The sequence below is a fragment of the Elephas maximus genome, chromosome 2 (genome assembly GCF_024166365.1).
Source record: "Elephas maximus indicus isolate mEleMax1 chromosome 2, mEleMax1 primary haplotype, whole genome shotgun sequence".
NCBI lineage: Eukaryota > Metazoa > Chordata > Mammalia > Proboscidea > Elephantidae > Elephas > Elephas maximus.
This window is the reverse complement of record NC_064820.1, coordinates 73,073,788-73,094,848: the sequence shown is the minus strand read 5'-3', so window position 1 is coordinate 73,094,848 and position 21,061 is coordinate 73,073,788.

Genomic DNA, 21,061 nt, shown 5'->3' with positions numbered 1-21,061 from the left:
AGCCATAATCATTTCAGAGAAGCTCAATCACCAATCCATAAAAAAAGCAAAAACAAACAAGTAAACAAATGAAAACAAGCAAACAAAAAGGAAAAAGGAAACAAAAACAGTTGCTGTCAAGTCGATTCTGACTCGTGGAAATCCCATGTGTTTCAGAGTAGAACTGTGATCCTCAAGGTTTTCAACAGCCATGATCTTTCAGAAGTAGATCCGAGGTGCCTCGGGGTGTATTTGAACCACCAATCATTCGGTTAGTAGGCGAGCACTTAACCATTTGCACCACCCAGTGATTCCTTCCAATCCATAAAAAAAAAAAAATGTCAAAATCTTTCCCTCCAGTGCAGCAACCCAGCAATACAGATCCTCTCTCCTCAGTATCCTTCAACACCCACCCACATGACTAACTCTTCCTCCTTTTCCTACTCCTGATTTCTCTCAGCACTTTATTATGTAGATAAACTTAGCTGCTCCCCAAGTAAGAATGATCTATCCCCCTTAGAAAGGGTGTAAAGAAGGGAAATTGGGTTATAATTGTCTTGGGCATCCTAGAAGAGTGGCAAAGTCTGTACACATTTCCAGATTAATCGCTTTTGTCCCAGCACGGAAATATTTTTAGTCACTTACATAGCAGTATTCAGCCTCTGATGTGTAAAGAGAGTGATCTCCCATAATGTGTGTAGCATTCATAAACACAATTACTTTTAAAGCCATCACAGACACTTTTAGGCACAGTAAACCTCACTCCTATAGGGTCCCTATGAGTCAGAATTGACTCAACAATGGTGGATTTAAACCTCACTCCTACCGATGACTTCTTTTTTCTATCTACCGATGACTTCTCTGCTATAGTATGGTAGTCAGGCAGGTAAATAGAATCATAGAATTTTTATACTACAGTGTTCTTAAAATATTTTATAGAACCTGGCAGCCTTGATCTTAACAATTTTCAGGCTAAAGTATGTCATTCTCTAGATAGCAGAACTTACTGGTGTAGGGTAGAACAACAGCCTAGCTTTATTATAACTGTAAGTACTAGGGCAAAAGAAGACGATCGAAACTAAGCTAGATATTTCACATTTATTCTCTGGGGGAGCATAGGTTGGATGACCATCTCCAGTGAATACTATCAAGGGAATTTTATATCCTTGAATTTCTTGGGTTTGACACGTGACTTTCTAAGGTCTCTTTCAGCTTTGAATATATGTCTTTATAAACTGTTAACCTCAGTTATAACCAAAAAAACCCAGCTGCCGTAGAGTCAATTTGATTCATGGCAACTCCGTATGTGTCAGAGTAGAACTGTGATCCACAGAGTTTTCAGTGCTTGATTTTTTAAAAGTAGATGACCAAGGCTTTCTTTCAAGGCACCTCTGAGTGCACTGGAACCTCCTCCTTTGGGTTAGCAGCCAAGTCCATTAACTGTTTGCACCACCCAAGGACTATCTCAACTCTAGGTGGTGGAAATGTGTTGTTTATGACTAAGCACTGATTGGCTTCATTTTGTCCATTTTGTGATAACCCGGTCAATTCTAGAACAACAAAGCAATGCAATAAAGCTAAATACATACGAGAATGAAAACCAGAATATTATGTATTCTGGATGGAATTATAGATACTGTTGACTGTAATTGTTGAATCCTTAGTCTTTTAAAACTAATGTATATGGGATTTTAGGAGCCCTGGTGGCACAGTGCTAAAGAGCTCAGCTGCTAACCAAATGGTAGGCAATTTGAATCCACCAGCTGCTCCTTGGAAACCCTACAGGGCAGTTCTACTCTGTCCTATGTTGTCACTGAGAGTCGGAATCAACTCAACGGCAATGGGTTTAGGTTTTTGGTTTGGGGTTTTAGTCTTTTAAAAATACTAATATATAGGGGAGTTTAGTTGGAATAAAGTTTCCAATATTTTCTCTCCCCGCCCCTTCTGATGGTCCCTTTACTGTGTTCCTCTATCATGATCCTCCTATTTCTGTGGAAAATGGTCTTCATCTAACACGTTTACTTTTAAGTTAAAAGTGGATCCTCCTTGACACCTTTGGTGTTCCACTCCAGAATCCTCTTGGCCTTACATTTTATTCCAGCCACTGCTCCATGGAGTGACCTGTTCCCTACAGACTTTGATCAGATGGCCTCAGTTACAGGGGTCCGGGCATCTTTCCCAGGCAGATTCCTCCCCTGGGCTTCTCTGCTCCATGAAACCACTGGACACTCGCACATTCATAAGCAGAACTGTGAGGACAATAATGTCTGAGGGGCCATCCTTAGTGCTGGGGGGTGGGAGCTTTTGCATAAATGCTTTCCTGGTCGTCTCCCATCTTATTCGTTCTGTGACACATTTCTTAAGATCCCTCAGAGGGTCCCAGCAGAATGGAGCACCAGCTATAGCAGAAGTCAACTCTACAACATATTTTTGCACAGATTTTCCCTCCTCTCATGTTTTACTCCCCTGTCATATCCTGCTCTAAAGGATAATGTTTCCTAATAAGCTATGGGCACACAAGTATTTGTCTCAAGATTTGCTTTTGGGGCACGCAAGCTAAAACACACATATACCACACCATTGGGAATCCATTTCTCAACCTTTGGTAAGGAGGAGTTACATAAGAATGCTTCCTTGGTGGTTTGGTTGTTTGCCTTTGTGGTTACCAAAAACTGGGAAACTTGGAGAGGGAACCTGGAGATGCATACGGTTCAATTCGGCAGCACTTGAAATATGGCTAGCCTGAACTCGGATGTGCTGTCAGCATAGACTACACATCACATTTTGAAGACTTAGTATGAAAAAAAGAATGTGATAACTTTTATATTGGTGTTCCAATGTAAATATAATTATAAATATAAGTATTTATATTTAACATGTTGAAATGTTAGTATTTTACACATATTCAGTTGAATAAACTATGTTATCATTCTTTACATTTTAAATATGACTACTAGGCAACCGATAGGGTCGCTATCAGTCTGAATCTACTTGAAGGCAACGGGCTTATTAGACAACTTAAAATTAGGTATGTGGTTCACATTTTATTCTTACCGGGTAGTTCTTGTGTGCCGTCGAGTCGATTTCAACTCACATTGACAGTATAGAACAGAGTAGAACTGCTTAAAAGTGTTTCCTAGGCTGTAATATTTAGGGAAGCAAATCACCAGGTCTTTTCTTCCACAGAGCAGCTGGTGGATTCCATCCATTGACCTTTTGGTTAGCAGCTGAACACTTAACCATTGTGCCACCAGGGTTCCTTACTAGATAGTTCTGCTGCAGATGAAAACAGACTTAATGGACATATCAGTCAGTTGCAGTCCCCTGACTTTATCTGAAGCCTAATTCAAACAAACAAACAAAATAACATAAAAATTATGAGACAATCACAAATTTGAAAAATGCTTGAATATTTCATGTAAGGAACGTCAACTCTCTTTTAGGTGTGGTAATAGCCTTAGAATTTTTTTCATTTCTGGAGTCTATACCAACATACTTATGAATGAAACAATGTGATCTCTTGGGTTTGCTTTAAAATGAACCATGTATGCAGTGGGGAAAACTTGAGTAGGCATGCCAATGAAATAAAAGTGGCTTTCAGTTAATGGGAAACCCTGGTGGCGTAGTGGTTAAGAGCTATGGCTGCTAACCAAAAGATCAGCAGTTGAAATACACCAGGCACTCCCTGGAAACCGTCTGGGGCAATTCTACTTCGTCGTATAGGGTTGCTATGAGTTGGAATTGACTCAACAGCAGTGGGTTTGGTTTTCAGTTGATAATTGGTGAAGTTAGCTGATGGGTACCTGGGAGTTTATTGTATACTATTGTCTCTATTTCTGTGTATGTTTGGAATTTTCTGCAATTAAAAAAAAAATCTATAAAAAGAAGAACATTTTCTCAATGTCTAGTGAGAGCAAAGCACTGATCTACAGGCTCTGAGTACATATATATAATAAAGACTCCTTTTCCCAAGGCTCAATTCATTCTCAGTCTCTTAGCAAGAAAGGATAGTACTTGATGCGGTTTTATTAGATGTGCACAAAATGCTGAGCCCTGATTGCCTGGAAAAGTTAACATCATTAAGTTATGGTAGGAGAATTAACATGTATTCAGTGCCAAAGTGATCTAGGTATTGTTAGGAAAAGCATTTCAGGAACTCTACGTTATGCCTTGTTTTCTATTGTTCTCTTCTCTTAAGATAATTTTCATTGAGATGCTTCTAAAATACATTTATTTTCTCTCCTTACTATAAAAGTGTTGTTGTTGTTGTCATTTGTTGTAGAGTTCACCTCCGACTCACGGCAACCCCATGTGTGCAAAGTGGGACTGCTCTATAGGGTTTTCAAGGCTGCGGCCTTTCAGAAGCAGATTAGCAGGCCTTACTTCAGAGGTCCCTCTGAGTGGGCTTAAACCACCAACCTTCCAGTGACTAGTCCAGTGCTTAACCATTTGCACACCCATGAATCAACAGCTACCTTGGTTTAGCCTTGAATAAGAGATGTTTGGGTTCTATGGGCAAGTACACTCGTAAAACATGGCTGAACTAGCTGTACTGTGGTAAACTGATATTTGGGGCCTATCCGTTTTTAACCCTCCAGTATAACAACGTGCAGGAGTAAGGAGTAGATTAGGGAGTAGATGAAGGAGGTGGGAGGAAGCCCTGGTGGCATGGTGGTTAAGGGGTCAGCTGCTAATCCAAATGTCAGTGGTTCAAAACTACCAGCCTCTCCGCGGGTGAAAGATGTGGCAGTCTACTTCCTTAAAGAGTTATAGCTTAGGAAATGAAACCCTATGGGGGCAGTTCTATTCTGTCCTACAGGGTCGCTACAAGGTTGACAGCAGTGGGTTTGATTTTTGGGGGGGAGGGAGGTAGAGGCTTGTGTGTCCCTTTTTGAACCCTGTCTCAGAATAAAATAAGTGGTGAAGGTCGTCACGCAGAGCACTTTCCACCTGCTTTCTGATCTTTAATTGATAAAGTACATATGATGTGTGTCAGGGCTCCACCATGCTCTCAACATGGGGCCTTATTGCATAGGCCTCCCTCAGGATGTTTGTGCTTGTTGAATCTGTCCAGAGTAGTCCCATTTAGTGAAAATTAATAAACCCTGGCCTAAAAGTTCAAACTGAGAACACTTTGTGTCATTTTTGCCTCTTCTTTTTTGGGCTTCTCAAAATGAAGGACACTTTCCGGTCTAAGGAAGTATTAGATTAAGCACTCCTCAAGGGACTTAAATCCCAGTACCTAGCATATGTGGTGCTTGGCATATAGAAGACACTCAGTTAATGTTTATGAATGAAAGAATGATCCTGATTGCTCGCCTAATGGGCTATTGATCTCACGTGTTGTATAATACAGAGCTATAATGTCTCTATTTCTACTATAGCACTATTGATTTATAAATTGAGTTGCACTCAAAGCTCAAAAGAACTAAAATCTGTTTCTACATTAAGCCTTCCATGCTCTGGGATTCATGGAATCATCGCAGTTCAGTGCAAGAAGGTACTTTAGACACCATCTAGACCAGAGGCTTTTAAATTGTGTTCTTGGGAACTCCACAATTCCACGCACAGCCTAGGGCCTTCTGAGGGGACATGGAGGAAGTCCTCCCTTCCCCCGTCCCAGCTGGAATTTAATTCATGCTTATCTTGGGGTTTATTTGGGAGTAAGGAAAGGTGATTCTTGGCTTTGCATCATTTAAAAACTTCTAATCTTGATGAGCTGCTTCATTTTGCAGGAGAAGAGACCAAATTCCAGAAATATTAAGTGACAAGTTCACACCACCAGTTATAACAAACCCAAGGCTAGAACTCCTAGTCCCAGCCAAACCCCCACATCACCTACCTTCCCGAGTCATGGAGCTATGTTGTTTCATGGTAAAAGTTGTAAGTCCTTTCTCCATTTGTGGTCACATTGACCCAAATGCACTTGGATATGCTTGCACATTCATTGTTTAAAGTGATCTTACTTTTCCATCTTGAGTGTATCTTTTATTTCCTGAAATAGATTGTAATATTCTTGGGGATGGAAGCTGAAACCTCTATTGTTTTTGTATCCTATCTCCTGCTGTTCTGGGGTCTCAGCAAGTATTATTCATGGACTGACCGGCTGATAGCAAATGAAATCCAAGATACGGAAGCTTCAGAAAACTTTGGGGTTCAGCCTCAGAGGACAAAGGTAAATTCCTCATTCATCAGACAATGTTTCTGCCACGTAACTTGGAATCATAGTTTTGATAAACAGCTGCATGGGTCCTAAGCCTTCAGAAAATTTTCCAGCTTTGTGAGTGCTTGGAAAATATATCATTGATGTGTTTTGTATATTTAGAAAAAAAATGAGGATAAGTTCCCATAATTTCTCATCCACACTGGAAAAAAATTGATGAGAGCTGAGTTGGTGTATTATAGCAATTGATGCTGACTGTGTCTGAGCTAGGATCAGGTTGACCTCACTGAGTTTTAACTGGCCATTTAGACTGTTGTTGGTGTTTTTTGGTTTTTCAAACTTTCACAAAAGAAGGGAGAATAGAATGGAGTAGTTCAGTGCATGGGCTTTAGAATCAATCTATTTTTAAACCTCAGCTTTGCCAATTACTCGTTGTGTAACCCTGGATAAGTTACTAGAACTCAGTAAGCCTCAATTTCTTCATCTGTACAATGGGTTTTTCGGTTTTGGGTACAATGGGGATAATATTTCCCTAACAGGGTTTATAAGAGTCTCTACATGGTGCAAATGGTTAAGGACTTGACTACTAGCTGAAGGGTTGACAGTTTGAACCCACCCAGAGGCCTCTCAGAAGAAAGCCCAGGCAATCTGCTTCCAAAAGTTCACAGCCTTGGAAACCCTATGGAGCAGTTCTACTCTGCACACATGGGGTTGCCATGAGTCATCATTGATACAATGGCAATGAACAATGAGGTTGATGTGAAGATTCAGTGACATACTGCATATCCAGTGTTTTGTGCTGTGCCTCGCTTGTGGTAAGTGCTTATCAATGGTTGTGAATATCATGGTTGCATAAGCTGACAAGTCGTAAGACGGAGACAGATATTTTAGATTGCCTTTTTTCCTATTGTTTTTGTTTCTTAGTTTACAAATGAGAAAACCCTAGGTGGCAAAATGATGCCAGCTCAGGTTTTCTTGTGTCAATTGACTTTTTCATTTGCTACTGCTGTGTTCTTTATGTACTTAGCAATGTTCTTGTTGTTTGTTTTATAGTGTGTGCCTCTATAGAAATAAGAATGTGTCTCCTTAAGAATGCCTCTCTCAGATCTCCCACTGCATGAATCTAATTGACTGAGGTCCCCAGTTGCTGTGTTTTGAAATCCCTCCCAGAGGAGTGAGTGCTGAAGCTGTACTTTGCACGGGCTTCTCCCAGCCAATGACTGGGCATGGCAGAGATACCAAGGCAGGCTCATTCCTGGGAGATAGAAGACCTCTTGATATGCAACTTTGGCTTAAGGACTCCCTATTGGCCTTGCTGAACTTCCTTAGATTCACACTGCGGTCTAAGACTTTTCTAACCAACCTGCCTTCCTTCTTGCTCTCCTCCACAAGGGTAAGACCTACATTGTGATCTGGTGGCTCTCCCAGCCTCCCTGGCTCTGTTCCCACCTTCCCTCACAAGTGTTTGCCTTAATAAAATACTTGCATGTCTAACCTTGTCTTGATGTCTGCTTCTCAGTGGACCCAGACTAACACACTATGACCTCACAGAGAGCAGGGCTGAGAAAAGTAATTTAAATTTTCCAATACCTAGTACACCCCAGGAGGAACCAATCCCTGGAGAAGGACATCATGCTTGGTAGAACAGAGGATCAGCAAAAAAGAGGAAGACCCTTAACGAGATGGATTGACACAGTGGCTACAACAATGGCCTTAACCATAACAACAAATATGAGGATGGCATGGAATCGGGCAGTGTTTCGTTCCGTTATATGCAGGATTGCTATGAGTTAGAACTGACTTAATGGCACCTAACAGCAGTGCACCTTGGATAGATAATTAAGTAAATCCTGTGTGATGGTGATGATCAAAGACAGAGCCAGAAGGACGCACAGAGATGACATGTTTCCTCAGCCTGGGGGTCTTCAGACAGTAAACACTTCAGAGATTCAGAACAGATGGCTGTCTCTTGCTTGTAAGCCTCCTTCCTTGGCAACATGTCCCAGGTTTGTACAACGTTCTTAGATGAATTGAAACTCCTTCTGATGCTGATAAGTAAAACCATTAGCTGGTGAAAGCTGAGCTGATGTAAGAAAACTGTTATGAAAAAGGCAAGCTCTTTTCTGACTGGATGGCCAGAGGGAATGGTGCTTAACCTTAAGAATAATCTTTGAGAAAATGTTAAACCCTACTTTGAGTAGGGGAGTAGGAGATGGGAGAGAAATGTGTCATGGATTGAATTGTGTCCCCCAAAATATCTGTCAACTTGGCTGGGTCATATCCCCTTGTATGATTGTCTACTCTTATTATCTAACGTGATTTCCCTATGTGATGTAAATCCTATCACCATGATGTAATAAGATGGATCAGTGGCAGTTATATTGATGAGATTTACATGATCAGATAGTGTCTTAAGCCAAGCTCTTTTGAGTTACGGAAGAGAGAAGTGAGCAGAGAGACAGAGGACCTCATACCACCAAGAAAGCAGTGCTGGGAGCAGAATGCATTCTTTAGACTGACATTCCTGCCCTGAGATGCTCCCAGACCAAGGGAAGACTGATGCATCACAAGGACCTTACTCCAGAGCCAACAGAGAGAGAAAGCCTTCCCCTGGAGCTGGTACCCTGAATTCGGACTCCTGGCTTACTGGTCTGTGAGAAAATAAACTGTTCTTTGTTAAAGCCATCTACTTGTAGTATTTCTGTTATAGTAGCACTAGATGACTAAGAAAAAATGAAATTTGCTTTTATTAAAAACATTAATGTATAAGGCATGTTACATTGAGAAAGAGATATTATTTCCTATCTGTGAACAAGGAGATTGAGGTTAAGGGTGGTTCAGTAATTTGCTCTAAATCACGTAGCAATACCAGTTATCCTCTGAGCTCACATCTGTCATATTCAGTAGACTGATGCTTCTGTGTTCACGGAACTGGTTACTGATTCTTTTTCAGTGTGAACCCAAGAAACTGGACAAGAGAGCACTAGCCCATACAATGATCTTTTTCCCTAAATAGAGGCTGTGCTGGCTCATGGCATAGTCAACTGAGGAATGTAGTGATAGAAGGTACGGGGGTTGGAAGGGCTTGGAGGATGTCTGGAAGAAACTGTGAGAAATGGTGGGTTCCCTAAGGGTAATTCTTGCTTTCACTATTCACTTTCACAGAGGCTTCTGATTAGAAAGTGTTTTGCATATGTTACTCTATGGACTGTCAGATATCATGTGTAACCATGCAGTGTTATGACAATTCAGGCAATCTAGATCAATTCAAATTTTTTTCTCATTTATTTGAATATGGGAAAAGACAGTGTTAGGGCAGGCAGTGGCAAATGTCAGATAATTATAGTAAACAATGTGGTTTTGCAGGAAAAGTACTTGAGTACGAGTCAGAAGATCTGAGTTCTTGCCCTGGCTCCAGTGCTAATCAGCTGGGGGACTTTGAACAATCACTTAACTTCTGTAGGCCTCAGTCTCTCCATCAGTAAAATGAGAAATTCAGATCAGATGATCTCTGAAGTCCTTCCTGACTCAAATATCTTGTAACTTTATGATTCTGGCCCACACTGGCTGAATACCTTTGTGACAGTCCCTGGATAATGGCCAGCTTCTTTCTAAGCAGTGACCATTTAGGCTGAGTATGCTTCATTTATGTTCCAGTCACAGCCTTCCCCTCCAGTATGGGCCTCAGCCAGGTTCTCTGAAGCTGGGTGTGCTCCAAGCAGAGCCAGTACCAACCAGTCCTATTGAAAAGTTATCTAGCCCTATAACCTGAGATGATGAAAAATTATATAATATAAGCCTCTTAGAGCACCTCTTAGAGCACTCTTCTGAGTGCCCCCTAATAAAAAAAATATTTTTGGTAATCACAAGAGAGAATGTTATGATGAATCCCAAATTCTCACTCTGGTTTAGAGTAACTTTCATGGGATGTGCTAATAAGAAGCCAGATGTGGTGGGTGGTGTGTGTGTGTGCATGATTGTGTTGTGTGTATGTGTGTGTTTGTACCTTTTTTAGGTGCTTGGAACAAGATGATTCAATATCTTTAGAAGTTGCATTTCTCACCTGAGTTCCTGGCAGTGCTCTGCTGCAAAGGACACGGAAGTTGGAAGCGACTGAGATACAATGTCTGTCCTCGTTGACCCCCCCTCCTCCTGTCATTTGCCTTAGTGACATTTAATAGATAGGTGTGATGATCCCGATATCCGCACTGGTTCATTCACCTGGTCAAATATCTCACATACATAAATCCTAATCAAGTATCTTTCCTGGACACTCCAATAATTCAAATATAGAGAAATCTAAAACAAACCCCAATATTCCATGCAACTCTTTAACAGAAAATAGAATTTATATTTGTATGTCTCAGCTGATCAAAATAACTTAATATACAGATCTCTTTGACTTTAGATCCTTTAATGGTTCCTATGCAAAACTGAACCATTTATGAATATTTAATAAAAATGTTGATCATCGTGATGACGAGTAACATGAATCAGGTCATCTTTTTACATGTCAATAAATGAAATAATTTGGGGGTCACCACTCACATTTATAAACTGTGTCTGAATACATTTGGGCTGTTAGCAATTGATACTTAAATTAAGCCAATCTTAACATTTAACAAAAAAGTTTCACAATGTACCAATGACGATATAAAAGTCCTGGAACAACAAGGGTTTTCTTACTCGTGATTTTGCCTTTTCTTCTTCTGTTCCTCTCAAGGGCTAAAATCCATTGCCCTTGAGTTGATTTCAATTCATAGTGACCCTACAGAACAGAGTAGAACTGCCCCACAGGGTTTCCAAGGTTGTAATCTTAATGGAAGTAGACTGCCACATCATTCTCCCGAGGAGTGGCTGGTGGGTTGAAACTGCCAACTTTTTGGTTAGCAGCCTAGTGCCTAACCATTATGCCACCAGGACTCCTCCTTAAGGGCTAAAAAGGGTGAGAAAGAAATATGCAGCTGATCCTAACTACCTCACTCCACTAATGATGCCACCACTCTTTTATTTGCTCTAAAAAATATTTAAGATTTCTAATATTTAAGAAATAGTGAATATCTTTATAAAAAGCAGCTGTGTTTTGGTGACTATATTGATAATTACGCTCTTGTTTGAAAACTTTTTATTACTTATGCGAAAGGATTCTGAGCATGGATACCTACCTCCACCTTACCTTATCTGAAGCTGAAAATTTGGGCAAATTTGTTTTCATGGCATGAAGATTTAAATCAAATGGACCTTTTTATTTACATTGGAAGTTTTCTTACAGATGCTACAAATTTGATTTCTCAAGTATGTTAACAAAATGTCAACAATACTGACATTCTCTCATTCATGCATTCATTCATCAATTGGAACCATTTACTCAGAACTGTGTTACTTGAGGATACAATCAGGAGAAAAAGGCAGGCTTCTGTCCTCAAGGAGCAGCAGCTAGAAGTTAATCAAACAGTCATAAACACATAATTACTATCTAATGAGACAAAAGACAGGAAACAATGAAAATATATAACAGAGTATATGTGTCTTCTCTAGAGGTAGGGAAGAAGTGAGGGAAGGAAGGCTTGACAGAGGAAGTGATTTATTTTTTACCTGAAATCTGAAGGATGAGTAGATATTAACTGGTGAAGACAAAGGGGAGTGTATGTGCAAATTCCCAGAATTTGGAGATAGGAATGTTTGGTTCTTTGTGATTGGTTTGGGGAGGCCAGAGTGGCTGAAGTGCAGGAAGTGAGGAGAGAATGGTCAAAGACAACCCTGAAGAGGAAGATAGGGTCCTCCACGCCATATTAAGGGCTAGAGTTCTAATCCTAAAAGTAATGAAACTCTTGATAAGTAAGAGAATGGTAAGTAAGAGGATGAATGAGCAGAATTCCACTATTAAAAGAACACTCTGGCAGAAAGGAAAACACGTAAGGGAGACAGAATGAAATGGGTGGGGGCAACCATTAGAAGATTATTCAATAGTGCAGGTGAGAGGTACTAGTACCCACCCACCTCTCCAATTCTTTCCTATTCTCTCTCTCTGAAAACTCTCCTAAGATCAGGAATATGACAAAACTGCCCTCTTTCTCCATTTTAATTTAATATCACACTGGCTGTTCTAACCAGTACAATATGACAAAAAGAAGAAATAAAAGGCATCCATTTGGAAATAATTGAAGGTGTCTTTATTCACAAACAATATGATTGCCTTTGTAGAAAATCTGATGAAATCTATCAAAAAGCTACTAAAATTAATAAGTGAGTTTAGCATGGTGGAGAATACAAGATCAATATTCAAAAATTAATTTTATATCTATATACTTGCAACCAGAAACATAAATCACCCTAAAAAAAAATACCACTTACAACAGCATTCAAATTTGAAACATTTAAGGATAAATCTGACAAAAGATGAGGATGGCACAGGAATGGACAGTGTTTCATTCTGTTGTACAAAGGGAGTTACAAAGATTATGGCTAGAAGGACCATATTACATCCTTTATTACATTGCAAGAGGGATCAATTATCTTAAATTCTTCAATAAAGCAGAAGGCAGAATTGCCTTCTGAGAGTAAGGGGATATGTAGGGGTCTTGAGGAGGGAAGCCATAGAGATGAATCGGAGAAGAGGCTGACCAAAGGTGGTAAAAGGATGAGTGAGGTTGGAGAATGTGGATTTGTAGTGATATCTATCAACCCAACTGGGTGATTTATGGAAATGAAAGCTGTGTAGGTATTTCACGCCTAAAACAAGTGAATTCTGAGGACTGGAAAGGATAAGAAGTTTGCTTGGGGTGCAGGTGGGTAAGTCAACCATTATTCTGTTCCCTTCCATTAGGATAATTTCTAGCCAACCAAACCAAACCCATTGCCATCGAGTCAATTCTGACTCATAGCGACCCTACAGGACAGAGTAGAACTGCCCTATAGGGTTTCCAAGGAGTGCCTGGCAGAAGGTGGAATTTTCTAAGAGTTGTGAAAAAATTCCTGAAGGCTTGAAATCCAAGAGCAGGAAATTTTCCGGTGTTTGACCACATGTGAGAGGGAATGTGAAGGAGAGGAAATTCAGATGAAGGGAGTGGTGAATGTGATCATCTAGGTGGCAGAACTGTAACAACTCTGGAGGCTGAAAAAAATGTGAGTTCAAACCTTCATTCTGCCACTCATTGGCTGTGCGACTTTGGCCAACATACCTATTCTCTTTAAGCTTCAATTGCTTTTTCCGTAAAATGGTGATGATGATTTCTCCCTTGTGGGGTTGTTGTGAAGATTACATGACATCATGTCTGCAAAGCTCTTAGCCCCATGGCTGTCCCATGGTAAGGGTTCAATGGAGGCTACCTGGTGGCTTTCTAGGTAGAGAGAAGGTTGGTGGGGAGAAAGGAAGGCCTGTCCTGGCCAGCATTGTTCAGGGCCTTGAATCATCAGCATTCCCAAGAAGACAGTGATGATTTTGAAGCATCTAGCTTTTTTTTTTTTTTTTAGCTTAGGTTGCCTTTATCAATATTTCATCATTCAAAAAATTATCCTATCTCCCATAGAATTTTAGGTTCCTCTAGGGCAGAGACAGGTTGTATGATCTTGGTGGTTCCTATATCTGACAGGTACTCAAAGCATTCTTATTGTTAAAGAGGGTGAAGTGAGGGCAGAGATGGGAGGGAGTCAGGGTGAATAGCATTGCTCGAGATTCCCTTTATGAAAGTGTTGGCTTAAATGAGGAGGTCATGGTTGTATTTTGGTGGTGATGAGGGTTTTGTAAAGAAATTGAATATGAGTCTTGTATGGCCAGTGAGGGACAAGAGATGGATATGGAGGAAAACTTCAAAATGATGTAGTGCTTAGATGGCAGGAAGGAAAGAAAGACGAAGTATGGTAAAACAGTGTTTTCCTACTTGGAAAAAAGGGCAAATGGGTGGGATCACACACAGCTGAAATGGAAATGCGAGGAGTGGTGAGCTTTAGTTTATTCACAACTAGTTTAGTCTCCAGTCTATTTCATTTGAACTGGTAGTAATTTACCCACTCTCAGATGTCTAGGGCCTGCACATTACAATTACAGAAACATTTGTGGAATGTAGTAAGCACAGGTGCAGTGTTGCTCTTCAAGAAAGTTTATAGTTTCAGTGAAATTCAAGTAATTTTTTTTTTTAATCTATTTACAGCCTATTTAATATCTGGCAAAAAGGTTCAATACTTATAATAATAAAAGTTATCATTTACCCAGCTCTTGTTACATTCTAATCTCTGGGCTAAGGACTTTATAAATATCCTCTGTAATTCTTCAAACTACCCTGAAAAGTGGGTATTATTGTCTATGTTTTACAGAGGAGAGGTCCCAGATTAAATAACTTGCAGAAGCCACACAGCCAATAAGGGGAAGGGCATGAAATTGAATGACATCTGTCTGATAGCAAAGATGTACCCTCTCAGCCACATCTGGGGCCCAATACCTGTGAGTTCATGGCCTTTGACCTTTTGATTGACACCCTGTATTGTGATTCCCTTAGAACAAAGGGCATGGATTTTCGTACATGTTTTTATGCCATCAGCCCATGGTCTTCTTGACTTTTCTGTACTTTTCTATTCCATTTATTTTGAATCTCTTCTTGAATGAGTGGACTTTGGGAACCTGAAATTCTTCTTTCTGAATCTAAATAGGAAACCATAAATGGTACCAAACATGTTAGTGCAGCATTCATACATATTTGTTTCCTGGGTCTTGGCTTAGGGTGTCCTTTCACAGAGGCAGGAAAAGGGCTACTAGTCATTCAACAGTGAGGGGCAAAAAGGCCAGGCTGACAAAACATCTCTCTTCTATAGACTCTGTAATAATTGATAAAATTTGGCTATAACCTCACTCTCTTAGATTATGATGCCAATGCTCTATATAACACAAAGCTTGTCTAGGAGTGGTAACTCAGTCGTCCATTATCAGCAATTAAAAACTTAAAGTAGTTCATAGGATGAGAGGAAGGCTCTAAGAAATGAGACATAGTGTCCATGAGGTTTGTTAGGAGAGGGGTGAGAGAAAAACCTGAAGTAGGAGGAGCTCCTCAGAAGGGCAAGCTCAGCAGACCCCATCAGTGCTGACTGGCTGGTCACTACATCATCAAGGAGCACTGGGCTTCCAGAGGGAGAGAAACAGGAGTGTGCAGAGGAGGTATGGGGACATTGAAGGCAAGCTTCCTCTCAGGCTAGCAGTGCTTTGCCTCCTACACTTCATTCCCTTCTCATTAGAGAGCTGTTTCTCTTCAACAAGTTTAGTCAACATCAAGCAAGAAATGAAACTTAGGGAGCAGTAAAAGCCAGAGGCACTAGAATGTTCAAGGAGAATTTGCAGTCCCTATTAAAGTCTCGCATCATAGCTTCTAAACACTTCTTCATACTTTAAGGAGCTCTTCAAATGTGTGTAGTTTAATACAAAGAAATCCTGAAATGTGTGAAAAGCCTCAGTATGAAAGAGAAGAGGTAATGATTTTGCAGAGTGTGGATGAGTGAGGGTTAAAGCCCCCATGAAAAGGTCACATACCCATGAAATCTTACAAATAAATGTGTAATGACAATAGTAAGGAGGAAGCTATGGATATAACATCATCTGAGTTCAGGGGGCAACTATGAGGTTTACTGAGTGTGAATCTACTCAGAATAATAACGAGAAGGCAATAAAAACTCAGGGCCGTAGACAATGAGGGCCTGCAGAGAAGGATCTTTTCTCTCTTTCTGTAACTATGTAGACCAGATGGACAGTCTACTTAAGCAGAGAGGTAAACAGAAGGCCCAGACTGGACTCTTCATCATAAAATCCTGACTTAGAAAACTCATAGATTGGTACCGATGAACATTCTTTGGCCTTCAGGTAAACTAGCTCTGGAGTGTCCAAACTAAAGAGAAGAAATTAATTTGTTTTTTATAAAGGCCCCCAAACCCATTGCTGTCGAGTCGATTCTGACTCATAACAATCCTATAGGACAGAGTAGAACTGCCCCGTAGAGTTTCCAAAGACTGCCTGGTGGATTCAAACTGCCAACATTTTAGTTAGCAGCCATAGCTCTTAACCGCTAAGCCACCAGGGTTTTCAAGTTCCCCAGGAAGTAATAATTATAGAATTTTTTTAATTAAGAAAGTTTTTTTCTATTAATATCTTATATTCCTCCCAATATAGATTAATGAAGACACAATTATTTTCTTCTTTAAATTTTTCATTGATACTATGTGTTCTCACCTAATGGAAGGTATGCTGATTAAAGAACGAATTCAGAATTTTTGCTATGCATTATGAATTTTGATACCCATTATATGTTCCAGGAGTCATTAGATGTAGTCAATCCTACCAATATAAATCAATGATAACATCTTTTTAAAATTTTTATTTCTTAAAAATTTGCAAAGATTAGATAAAACTTGAAGGCACCCGACAATGACTTCAAATACAATTTATTCTAATCTCGTTCCTAGCCTTTTTATTGTTTTTCATGAAACTTTTCAAAACATGGTACAATGCATTCTTCCTTACTGCAAAATCAGTACTTATAGCCCAAATAAATAAAGCCAAGGGATTTTTTTTACCTCAGAAAAATTACTGCTGCAATGTATTCTTCATTACTTCAAAAGCAGTACTGATAGGTCAAATAAATAAAATTAAAGGAATTTGAATCTCGGGAAAATTACCACTACTATGTATTCTTCATTATAACAAAAGTAGTACTAACAGCTAAGAAGCGAAAACAGCTACACTAGAATACTTCAGGACTACTCACAGTGGTACGTTCCACTTACTACTCGTGGAAGCCCTAAGATTGAATGCTGCTTAAGAATAACTTACAGGAGGTCAAGTCTCTTGAAATGTACCACTGCAATGCATCATTCCTTATTGCAAAGGCTTTGTTTACTGTTCAGAAGCTAGAAACGCAGAGAGTAACAGCAGGAAACAATGAATGCCATCGGGGAGAAAATGGCCAATATGGCTGAATGAAGATTGGGAATAGCTTATTAGTACATTCTCACTAGAATATAGTAACTGGAAAATATAGTGAGGAGGCTTATCTCACAGAAATAAAGGCAAACTTGTCAAAAGTTTAGAAAATTGACACATCCAGGAGGCATCACCTAAGACAATGCTCAATCTATACAAAAACGAGGCTCCAACTCAGGGTTCCTGAGTTTCACAGATTTCAAAAGGTTCCCACCTCAAGGCTGAACAAACTAAAATCAGGCTACCTCTTTCCCAAAGAACTTTAGAGACACAAAACGTGGTTGGGATACAATATGTCCCACGAGTCAGCAAAGGGTTAAACCCACATAGAATTAAATCAACCAAAAACCAAACTCATTGCTGTCAAGTTGATTCTGACTTACAGAGACCCTGTAGGACAGAGTGGAACTGCCCCATAGGGTTTCCAAGGCTGTAATCTTTATGGAAGCAGACTGACACAGCTTTTTCCCACAGAGTGGATGGTGGATTCAAACTGCCAACCTTTTGATTAGAAGCTGAGTGCTTAACCACTGTGCCAGGCAATAGTAATTCAAGAAGAGCAGTTATAATCTTGACTTTTGAGATAGTTTTGCTATTACGAGGATGAAAAAATAGCACCAATGTTTCCTACAAAGTCTTATTTTTACTGGACACCATTCTTACACATCTAGTTAAGTGAGGGCTTTAAGTGAGGGAAAGGTCTCACAGTCTCAGTAGATTTCTGTTTCTCTCTACTAAGGTCCATAAGGGCAGGGATTTTTTTTTCTTTCTTCCTGTTTTGTTTACTGCTATATCCAGAGTCTAGAATCATGTCTGACACATAAAAAAAATTCAATAAATAGTTATTGAAAGAATTTATTAGATTTCTGCAGTGACATCTAATCACTCTCCCTGCCTTACATCTTACTCCGTCCAATCTACCCTCAACCTTGAAGGTAGAGTCATTTTTTTAAAACAAAAATCTTGACAACAGTACACTCCTTTTTCAAACTTTTTAAAGGACACACAGTCTAGAATAATGCCCACATTCCTTATCAAGCTATTTGGTGGCCTCTGTGATCTGGCATTTGCTTGTCTCCAAATACATGTCCTGCCATGTCTTATGCCTTCTGCACCAGTACTGCTCTTGTCCTTGCTGATGCATTCTTTGTCCAGAACACTTTATTCCCCCAGCTCCCTTCTTCTCTTAGGAGTCCGTGGGTGGTGCAAATGGTTAACAGGTTTGGCTGCCGACTGAAAAGTTGGAGGTTTGAAGCTAGCCACAGGCATCTCAGAAGAAAGGCCTGGCAATCTAATTCCAAAAAATCAGCCATTTAAAACCCTATGGCACACAGTTCTACTTCGACACCCTTGGGGTTGCCATGAGTTAGAATTGACTCAATGGCAATTTTTTTTTGCATCTCTTGACAAACACTTATTTGTCCTTCAGAACTCAGAATATCATTTCTCCTGGAATGTCTTCTCCAGCTAAATCCAAATCTGAGTTATTTGCTTCCGCACATAATACTACACAAATGCTTCTATAAAAATATTTATAATGTATTGAAATGATGAGCTTAAGTGTCTGTGTTCCCTACAAGTACCTCTAGGTTAGGGACTGTGGCTTAGATGTTTTTGAACTCCCAGTGTCAGAGCAGAGTCCCTGAGTGGTGCACAAGGTTAACATCTACCTCACAGGGTTTTTGGAGAATAGATGCTTAGTAATCAGAGCTATTATATTGTTTCTCCCATCCCTTGTCCTTCTCAGACATCACTAATCAATCACTGCGCACTTTCCCACCAAACCTGGAGGAACCTGTCTCAAGATAGCATTCTGGAAAGCTATACCAATTGAATAGAGCAGGCAGTAAAGATGAGACTTACTTGTTGTATTAGTACTAAGGGCTGCACTTACTGCTGCCTGTGTTGGCCCTTTCCTGTATCAATGAGGAACACTCAATCAGCTTACACTAAAGTCCAAGACATTTTGTAGCCAGGTCCATCTGCTTCTTTACCTTCTCTACTGCTACTAAGCAATTTATTCCCACTTCCCGTGACACTGTCTTGGAATCTGCAAGACGCAAGCAGATGAAATTGAGATAATAATCAAACGGAGGAGAAAAATCTGTTAGAGAAAAAAAATCAAATTAATTTGAGCATTTGTTTTCTAATTCTATTTTCATTTTTTGTTTGTTTAGTCTTGTCCAATGACAGTACTCATTGAAAGAGCTAAATCGCTCAGTTTGAAAACAGAACAAACAATAAAAGCAGCAATGTGTCTAAGGTTACCCAATAAGACATAAATGGAAATGGCAGCCAGCTTGCATTTGACACCCTTGATGAGTCTGAGGCTATAAAAATGGATTCTGACATTTTAGCCTTTCTGTAATATTTTTAACATGGTCAAATCTTGGTGTGGACTTTAAGCTTATGATCAAGGACTGTACCATCTTATTCTTATTATCATTTCAGGTTTGAAGTTTCATTTTCCTGCATTACCCTGGGAGAAAAGCATAGTATCTTATTTGTTATAATGATAAACAAAGAAAACATTATTCCCCCAATCTCTCAGGTTCAAACATGATTGGAAGGATTTTTCTTAAGCAGAACAAATAGAACAAAAAGAGCTATCTCATTGAGTTTTCCAAATATTTGTTAGCCACTGACTTAAAACAGGGCTTTGAACTGGTTCATTCCAGTTTGAACGTCGGCTGAAAATTTTCATTTCCACCCCAGATAATACCGAATCAGAATTGACATTTTAACAAGATTTCCCAGGTGATTCCTATGTATAATAAATTTTGAGACTCGCTGCTGTACTAGTGGTTCTCAGAATTGATCCCTAATCAATAGCATTAGCACCACCAGAGAACTTGTCAGAAATCCAAATTCCCACAGGGTTTCGAACTGGAACAAACAGGTTTGAAGCCCTGACTTGAAAGATTCATTTGGAATTCTTTCTGCCTTTGACGTTTTCTTGACTCAGAATCAGTGTTCATATTATAAACAATTTTCGCTTTCAACTCTCACGCAGTACGCGGTAATCTTCAACATTGCAACTAAGCATCGTGTCTCAAAGTCTCTCCTAGGTTCATTTGTCTTCAAAATTTGTGCGGGTCCACACTTCTTCCAGTGGCTCTCCATATAAAATGCAGATGGAAAGTAAATAGAATATTGTTCAATGTCTAGACATAGTTAATCACGTCTACTTCCTAATACCTGTATGTTGGGGTGTAGAACAGAGGAAAGAGAAATGTACTAAATTGAAAACTCACAATAAACGACTATCAATATGGACTACTCAGACTAGTACTGAGGCCAACATACTTAATTCGACCAGCGTACTTAATTTAAGAGTCCCAGGGGATTCATGCCAGCAGAAGATCCTAGGAAGTCCTTCACAATCCTGACACTACCCGTTGGTCTAGAGAACCCCATCCAAGCAGTTCCCTTTGGCTACCATTTGGATTTTGCTCTACAGAGAACAGATCGCCCCCAGGATAATTAGGATGTTTTAAAAGTCTCATTCCTGTTTCTTAAATGTCTTGGTGAGCTGAAGGAACATTTAAAAATAAAAACAGACATTTGTTTCTCAACAGTCACAGTTCGAAATGGCATGTACAATTCTCTCTGCAGTCATTTTTGAAACTTAAAAAGCTTTTCATGTTGCTTTTTAAATAGAAAAGCAATTTGAAAATAAAAGAAAGCATTTACCATTCAAAAATAGTGAACTTGAGTGTTGGCCCCTGTGGAGCACTATCAAATAGCCTTGTTTTTCTGTGACTGAAGACTTGGTAGGCAAAAATGGCATATGTTAAAAGAACCACTTTGCAGATGTGCATCAATTCTGGTTATCATTGGGTGTGCTCTGGGAAAAATCAGGAAAAACCAATTTTTCTCTGGCATTTCCTGCACCGTGGCACAATGGAAAAAACCATGGGCTTGAGGGTAAGACAAATGAGGATTTTAATTCTAGCTCC